Genomic DNA, 8,363 nt, shown 5'->3' on the forward strand with positions numbered 1-8,363 from the left:
TTATGCCCCGATTTGTATACATCTTTATACCAACTCGAATTTCGCTATGTCGAAGGAATTTTTGAGATCCTCTCAAAATTTTTGCCCAGTGTAAGTGCTTGAGGAATTTTTGAGATTCTCCTAAAAAATTCTGCCCTAGTGTAGAAGTTTTAATCAGTCCGTTCATTAGAACTAATATATTTAAAAGAATTATTTAGGTCCTCTAAAAATTTCTGCCCTAGTTTTCTTATGGGTTTACCTTCATCTTTCTCTTGCTAAAACATTTCTGAGGTTTCCTAAGGTTTATTGGGAATTGTTTTTGGCATGACCGAGCTCGGGAGAGCGCCTACGTATCCCGTTTCGGGAATCAGGTCGAAACGTAGTTCGGGGTAAACATATTGAAAAAAAATTGTGAGACCGAACTCAAAAGAGCGCCTACGTATCCCAAATGGGAATTAAGTCATAACGTAGTTCAAAATACATAATTTTGGATTTTTTTGTTAAAGCGACCGAGCTTAGAAAAGTGCCTACGTATCCCCTTATAAGTATTGGGAATCAGGTCCTTGCATAGTTCGTATAGGATTTTGGATTTGGTTTTTTCTAAAAATGTAAAATTACAAGCAAAGGAAACGTAATTAAAGCAACATAAACTATAAAAACTCTTAATCTTCGCAGTCGTCTTCTCCTTCACAAGTAGTATCTCTTGATGGCATCTGAATTTATTACGCTTGGTCACTCCTGACTATCCATTTCAGCAAGAACCACAACTCCTCTTGATAGTTCCTTTCGCACCATATAGGGCCCTTGTGTTACACCTCGGAAAATTTTCCGTTCATGAACAGTGAATAGACTGATGAAGGGTACGATGTATGCGATGTTTTGATAAGTAAGAAATAGCATTTGATGATTCTAAATGAGATTTAAAAGACATTCGAAGTAAGAGAAGAAAGTTTGCCAAGAAAGACAAAGTATACGTTATGTATTGAGAAGGATTTATGAGTAACGAATTAATGATGATTTGGAGAAGAGCTATAACGTCCCTTAGATTGTTAATGAAGTGTTAAACAAGTGTCAAGAAGGTTCCATAAGGATTGGAGATCAAACGAGTCGACGAGAAAGAGTTCGGAAAATCTGGGCATTGTATGACCAAACATACTGGTCGTATAAAACATACGGGCCGTAGGTTCAACCGTATAATAAGCCCAGATTCGCATCACTCTATGGACCAAATCTACGGCCAGACATACGGTCAGTATAATTTATACGGACCGTATGTTGGTCCGTAGAAACTGGTCGGGACAGATTTTGTGTATTTAATAAGGGACCAAGTTCATTTCATTTCATTTTCCCTTTTCACTCTCCTTCTCTCTAGAACTCTCTAGAACATGTCTCCCACAAGAATTCAAGAAATATTAGTGATCAACTACATCAAACCAAGGAAATCAAGTGTAAGAAACTCATTGGAGTTCATCCAAGGCAAGAAACCCTATTGGATTGAAGCTAAGGTTTTTCTTCAAGTGAAAGATTGTCACAACCCGACTGGGGGCCGCGACGGGTACCCGGGGCTAACCACCGAGCACCACTCGTTCTACTACTTATCATGCTCGTTAACATTCTTTTATCACATTCATACTCAAATTATAAGGAAATCATCTTTCATTTGAAGACATAAATACTTTTATAAACATAATCCTTTAGGCTATCAAAATAAGACATACACATATTAGCAATCTCGCGAGACCATATAACCCACACTGCGTATCTACAAGCCTCTACTCGAGTGCTAGACATAAGGACGGAACAGGACCCCGTCGTGTTCAAAATACATATACATGAATATACACAAAAGAATAATCATAAGCACCTCCGGAACAAAGAAGTGCTTTCAATCACCTGATAGCTCCTACAAGTCTGGATCGAGCTCACCTCCCTTTCTACCTGTGGGCATGAACACAGTGTCCAAAGAAAACGGACGTCAGTACGAAAATTGTACTGAGTATGAGAGGCATAAAGAATGAAATAATACAATGGTATAAAAGAAATATCAATATGGAACATCTGTATCTTATTGTCAAGTATAAAGGAAATAATGCATGCTGGCTTACTCATAATCATCATCATGTCATGTATGCGCAAATATATATGCTGCCCGTCCATATCGGTGCGGTGTGATAATGTATAAACTGCCCGTCCATATCGGATCGGTGTAATAATCATAACATTAGCCTGCGTCTAGGCCTCCCGCGTCCGGGGTATCATCTCATGGTGCCCACTAGTGGTGTCTGCCCATGCCATCTGGCCATAGTGTATACGCTGCCCGCCTTAGCGGTGACTGCCCAACCATATAGGAGCGATGTATATCATCATCACACATTCTCATCATAGTATGCTCATCATAACATGCTCATCATAATATGCTTATCATAATACATGCATAAGGCTCAAGGACAACTATACTTTATCGGGGTGACGTAAGGTCATGATCCCCCGATTTCATTATGGAGCATTCATTGACATTCTGCCTCACCTTGAAGGAACTAGCATATATGGTGAGTGTACGCAATAAATAACATCATTAACGTTATAAGATCATCATATTGTACATTTTAGAATCTCTATACCTTAACTCATCATCATCATTATGAGGCTTATAATATATCTCTTATCTTATGTAGCTATTCATGGACATAGACTTTTAGCTTTCCGGAATGTAAGAATTCATGAAGAGGAAGGAAGAGTCATGATATAGGATTCATGCCATTATAAAGAAAGGACTAGCCTCACATACCTTTTACGTTTAACTAAGCTATCGTTCGCTTGTTCTCCTTCAATATCACGTTTCTACCTTCAAGAGAGAATTCGCATTAACGTTAGTTAGTTGGCTATAAGAACGCGCTACTATTTCTAGGGAAAATTGAGAAGCATTTCCTTTGTTTATACTACTTTCCCCACATTCTATATCAACTCCCAAACGCTCACAACAACATTCACAATATGGCAAACAACAATCATCATTTGTATACATTTATCACAATTCACCATTTCTCTTCAATTTCTCCACAATTGTGGTTATTGCTCATTATCACATTTTCTCATATATAATACTTATTTCATGGTCTAAATGTCATTTATAACATATTCACAATCACAACAAACCAACATCCATGATTCATCCCAACCACTATTCAACAATGACACTATTCACTCATTTATTACCCATTTTCTATGTCTTTCTACAATTCAAGTGTCTTAACCTTCCAATACTTTAAAAAAAATGATATGGTCATGAAAATTACCTTAGATGATGGTTGAACAAGCCTTGAATGGAAATATTCTTCTAGCACCAAAACCCTATTTCACCTCTCTTGGGATTTCTTGGTTTGGATGACTTTCACTTAGGTTTCAGACACTTGTTTTCATGGATTGAAGTGGTTGATCATGGATTTTCCTTTGATTTCCTTGTGGATGAATGTTGGAGAGTATTCTAGAGGCTTCTTGACTTGTGGAGTGAAATATGGAATGGAAATGAAATGAGAAAGGTCCCTTATATTAAATCACAAAAGTTGTCCCGACCAACTTATACGGACCAACATACGGACCGTATATTTTCCACTGACCGTATGTTGGACCGTATGTTTGGTCCAGAATGTGATTTTCCTCTTGGACAATTATACGGCCTAACATACGGCCAGTATAATTTATACGGTCCGTATGTTGGGCCGTATAGTGTCAATGGTTCCGTTTTCGTTCTCGTCGACTCGTTTGATCTCCGATCCTTATGGAACCTTCTTAACACTTGTTTAACACTTCAATACCAATCTAAGAGAAATTATCACTCATCTCTAAGACATCACTATGCCATCATTAACTCGTCGTCCGTAATTCTCACCCGACACATAACATATCCTTTACTTTCTTTGCCAAACTTTTTCCTTTTAGTCAAATGTCTTTGAATCTCGATTAAGATCATCAAATGCTATTTCTTACTTATCCAAATCACCGTATACCTCGTGTTCCTCGCTAGCCTATTCACTGTACATTAACGGTGAATTTTCCAAGGTGTAACAAAGATTATCATCCAAAACTTGCTCCTACACTATCTAAGGTATGTTTTATGGTATTTACATGTTGTTTAAGGTATTGAAAAGTTGAAACACTTGGATTGTAGAAGAATATAGAAAATGGGTCTTGAATGTGGGAATAGTGTCACTTTTGAGTAATAGCATGGGTTGAGTCATGATTCTTGATGTGTTATGATTATGGTTATGTTATAAATGATTTTAAGAACATGGAATAGACATTGTATATGAATGAATGTAATCGTGAGTTATGACTATGAATATGGATGATTGAAAGTGAATTGAAGTGGAATTGTGAAATGAGGGTAATGTAGATGAATGAAGATTGTTGGTTATGATATTGTGAATGTTATTATAAAAGTTTGGGAGTTGATGTACAATATGGGGAAATAGATAAGTCTAGAAATCCTAAAGCTCATGATACGATATTCCTACGAAGCTAATGATTCCTATGATATAATTTCCCTACCTCTTCATGACTTTCTTACATTCCGGGAACTACAAGACAATATTGATATAGAGCTTCTTATGAGATAAAGATGAGATGTCTATGAAGTTAATGATGGTAAGTTTAAGCCTAGAGACACTAAACTAGATATGATGTCTATGAAGTTAAAAATCCTACTTACGATCCCTTGATGTTGTTCATGGTGCACTCTCACCTAAAAATGTTAGTTCCTTCAAGGTGAGATATGATGTATATGATCACTCCATAATGTTGTCGGGGTTCTCGACCTTATGTCACCCCGATATTGTTATAGATTGTTTATAAACTCTAATGCATGTTCTATGACCAAATGTTCCGGAATAATTATGAGTCTATGCTTATAGAGGATTTCATATGTGATAAAGGTACGAAATATGCCATAGATGCGATAGTGGTAATGATGAGCCTAAGTTTAGAGATTACAAGGTCTATCATATGGTATTTTTATAAAGTTCATGCTACAAAATGATATGATTTTCAGAGATTGTCTTTAAATTCAAATGCATGCTCTATGAAAGGTTATGATAAGCTTATGAGATGTATGTTTAATGATGAATGTATGACAATGCTAAGTTTACAACAAGGTTATGATATACCTATGATATGTATGATAATGATAAGTTTATGTTGACTATATCACGATAATGATGATGGCGATAATAATGCTAAGTCTATGATGTGCTCACGATGATACGATTCTACCGTGCCTAAATAGTCGGACATGTCACCGCTACGGCGGGATGCTTGTGATTCCACCGTGCCTAAATGGCCGGACATGTCACCATTACGGTGGGCTGCTTACGATTCCACCGCGCCTAGAAGGCCAGACATGATCACCACTAGTGGGCGGCATAAGATGGTTTACCCGGACGCGGGTTAACGATGATGATTTATATGACACGATGATGAATGCGCTATAATGATACATGCACTATGATTGTATATATGATATATGTATGAAAAGCCCGAAAGATATGTATGTGATATTGTCGAGTCACTACGTGGCCGAATACGGATAATGTTTAATGTGTATGAGCAGATACGGTATTATGAGATATGTCTGATACGATGATGTATGCGCTATAATGATACATGCACTATGATTATATACATGTTATGGGCATGAAAGGTATCCTCCCTTAAAAGTTATGTCTTATGATTTCTCAATTATGTTCATTTCATTCATGCCTTACATACTCAGTACAATATTCGTACTGACGTCCGTTTTCTTTGGACGCTGTGTTTATGCCCACAAGTAGACAAGGAGGCGACCCAAATTTATAGAAGCTGATACACAGATTTTTGAGAGCACTCCATTATTCCAGAGGTGCCACTGATTTACTATTGTGAGTATATATATGTTTTGGGCACGACGGGGTCTTATCCGGTCCATATGTCTAGTACTCTAGCAAAGGCTCGTAGATACGTATGTGTGGGTAGTATGGTCTTACGATTTACCCACGTGTATATATATATATATATATATATATATATATATATATTATTTTGATAGCCGAAGGGCTTATGTATATAAAGGCAATTATGTATCAAATGAAAATGATTTTTCCTATGATTAGAAGTGTGAGATTAATAACTGTACGCTTAATGAGTATGATGAGTAGTAGGATGAGTGGTGCTCGATGGTTAGCCCCGGGTACCCGTCATGGCCCCTAGTCGGGTCGTGACAAAAGTGGTAACAGAGCAGTTCAGTCCTAGGAAGTGTCTACGAGCCGTGTCTAGTAGAGTATTGTTTATGGTGTGTTGCGCGCCACATCTATGAACAGGAGGCTACAGGGCATTTAGGATGGTTAAACTTCTTTCATCTCTAAGATCGTGCAATAGAGCTAAGCCATAGGAAATGAGATTCCTTATACTAACCACTGATTGCAGCAGAAGAACAGTATTGACTGAAGGAAGTGATTGGTGATGTTGAAGTTACGGAGGTAAGTCACTTCACTGAGACTACGTTATCAGGGTACGTATTCATATGTTAATGAATTGGTTGTCATAAAGGTAAATCGATGTAAGTATAACAGAGAAATTGATTTAATGTATCTCTTGATGATAAGTTCAGTTATAAGTTGAGAAATAAAAAAAAATCAAATGAATTAGAACAAAGGTAAGCGACGGTACGAAAGATGTGTGTCGAATAAAGTAAGAATATTGAGGTATGATTGAAATGTAAAGCTGAAGGATGAAAGGAAAAGTAAATAGGAAGGGATAACAGGGCAGATCGCTAAAGGATCAGGTACATCTTGAAGTACGATATATGAGGTAAGTTTCGACATCTTTGTGCTTTTACTTAAAAGTGGGAGCCCTGTGTGGCTGAGATATGTCGTACATATACATATATATTGGCCATGTGAGGCATTGTTGGTATTTTCTGCGTGCAGGTTTTGGGATAGTAAGAAATATAGAAGAAACTCCGCCGAAATTTTCCTAGAATCTAAAGGAGATAAGATATGAGCTTGTAATATGTCCTAACGAGAAAAGATGATGTGCAAAGTGTAATGGCAGGACGAGATTGAGTTAGGAGTATAGTTAAAAACTACAAGGGATAAGTTAAATACTATTGAATTGATAGTAACAGTAGTTATAAGATTGACATTGATACGGTAAAGAGAAATGCTAGAGTAAATTAGGGAGACTGGGACTGCTAAAACACGGCATAGGAAAGGAATAGTAGCTCTAATAGAGTGCGATACTGGAGTAGTGATTGGATTGATGAGCACGAGTAAGATACGATAAGTTTATTAGCAAAATAAAGTAACAACATCACGGAGACAGAGGTATGAATATGAAGGGTTATAATGAATGTGAATACATTGGTAAGATAACATATGTAGTAAGTGTAATAGGGTTTATTAGAAATAGTAACAGGTTAAGTATGTTTACTTCACGAGGTTTATTCTATTTCATAAGCGGGATTGTGAATGAGATCAAGAAGTGTCACTCCATAGAGTTGATTATTATCAGGGTATAATGAGAACGTAACAAGAATTGTAATACAAAGTATATCGAGGAAACGACTAACGATGTGACATGTTCTATATGAATAAAGAGTGAATGCAAATGTGAAACCAGCAAGCGAGCCCTGGGGCAGTAGATGAGAAAGCTTGAAAGGCCCTGTTAGAAAAATCCAGCATAGAGGTTTCGCAATGACAGAAACGATGGCAAGCGAACTTGGAAAAGGAATCAGAGAAATGTGATATGGCAAAGTAGTAATAGCTTGTGATTGGTATAATCAAGAGTATAAGTGATATCTTTAGCCGGACGTAAGGGACCAAGACTACAGAAAGATGAATAACGAAATAGGACGATTGTTAGAAAAAGGATCAACACAATAAGGATGAGAGGGGATGATCATTAACAGAATAAGTTTTGGAAGCGAAGAATGGATTGTACAAAGGTGGTATATTCTAAAAGACAAAGTTGTACTAAGTTAAGAATAGGGTTCCTCGTATAAAGAATAAAGGATTGATTATAAAACGGGAGGAAATAAGATAAATTGAGGAGGAAGGAACGTAAAGGAATAAGAGTGGGAATAGAAAGAGAAAAATATGCGCCTCAAAGTACGTGCACTTAAGAAGTAGTCATGTTATGATTAAAGGAACATGCATCTCCTCCGAATATCCTATACCAAGTTAGAGCGAGTAAAGTACATGAAGTAATAAATTGAATAGAAAAAAAATGATCATGAGTTATGAGTTTACCGTACGACGATAAAGAGATAAAGTAAAGCTATCATCAACGACAAATACAATGCGATTATGATTGGTTTTGAAATCAATGTTGAGTGCAACACAAGAGTAAAAGAG

Source organism: Lycium barbarum, chromosome 10, assembly GCF_019175385.1.
Source record: "Lycium barbarum isolate Lr01 chromosome 10, ASM1917538v2, whole genome shotgun sequence".
In the NCBI taxonomy this organism is placed as follows: domain Eukaryota; kingdom Viridiplantae; phylum Streptophyta; class Magnoliopsida; order Solanales; family Solanaceae; genus Lycium; species Lycium barbarum.